We start from the raw sequence: 1,219 nt of genomic DNA, 5'->3' as shown, positions 1-1,219 counted from the left end.
ATGGAAGATGATGGAAGATGATGGAAGATGATGGAAGATGGAAGATGTTGGAAGATGGAAGATGGAAGATGTTGGAAGATGGAAGATGGAAGATGGAAGATGGAAGATGATGGAAGATGATGGAAGATGGAAGATGGAGTTCTGCCAGATTTTTTGAGATGAACGGGATGTGGTGTTTATGGGCAATGCATGGGCTTGGAACCTTTATTTCACATTCTGTCTTTAAATAAAGCTTCTCTCCTGCTTTAGGAATCACAAACACCCCTCTCAAGCCAAGATTTTCATGCCATGTTTGTACACAAAGCTCATTCCACCATGGCCTGAGACGCTGCAGCTTCACAAGGTGACAGCAGACGAGCAAAGCCCTTGTGTTGCAAAATTAGATTCCCCAGGAATTAATTGCATTTCTCGACTGAGGATTTAAAATCCCGAGTAATGCATTTTATGAGCACAATCCTTGCACACAGTGGGCTCCACGTCTCTCCCCTGCTAACAGTGGTGTTGTGCCTCTAATCTGCAGAGCCCCTGGCACTGCTCTGTGGTGTGGAAGGCTCTGAGCTGGGAGAGGCAGCGATTGGGAATGCTTCACTTCCCCCCAACAAGCCACACTGGCTGCCTGGTAATGCCCCTCAAAAGAAGGAGCTCCCAGATTTGTAAGGATAAACATAAGCCAGAGATGGATTCTAGACAGAGGGTTTAACTTGCTGTGACAAAAAGCAAGGAGAGAGGAAGAATTATCCTGAAATCAGTTTAGTGTTGTATTCTGAGCTGTGGAAAATTCAAAGAATTCATGTAACGTGTTTCTGCCGTACTGAGCTGTGAAATGTTTCCTTAGAGGAGCCTTAAATACCAGTTACACCTCATTATTTTTATTTATAAATTTAAATTCTGGCCTGGATTCAGAGGAAATTGGCACTATAACTGGAGTTTCAGGAAAAAGCGTAATTTAGTAGCAGAGATAGAAGATAAATACAATCATTTACACATTCTGCTAAGGCCAACCCTGGCTCCTTAGGGACGGGATCTTCAAAAAGCACTCAATGCTCCCTCATGCTCCCCTAAAGTCAGATGAAATCTGCACTCCGCTGATCAGACCATTTCTTCCTACACTCGCTGCTGCTGGCAATCATTAAAGGTGATTTGATGCTGCCTTGGTCATAAGGAAAATACAGAACTTTCTCTTTTCCATGTGACTTTTTCCATCTGGTCAGTCACAGTT

Source organism: Corvus kubaryi, unplaced genomic scaffold, assembly GCF_017639235.1.
Source record: "Corvus kubaryi isolate FWS band 111438036 unplaced genomic scaffold, C.kubaryi_AGA036_p1.0 37397, whole genome shotgun sequence".
Taxonomy (NCBI): Eukaryota; Metazoa; Chordata; class Aves; order Passeriformes; family Corvidae; genus Corvus; species Corvus kubaryi.
The sequence above is the reverse complement of the archived record's forward strand: the minus strand, read 5'-3'. Positions refer to the sequence as shown.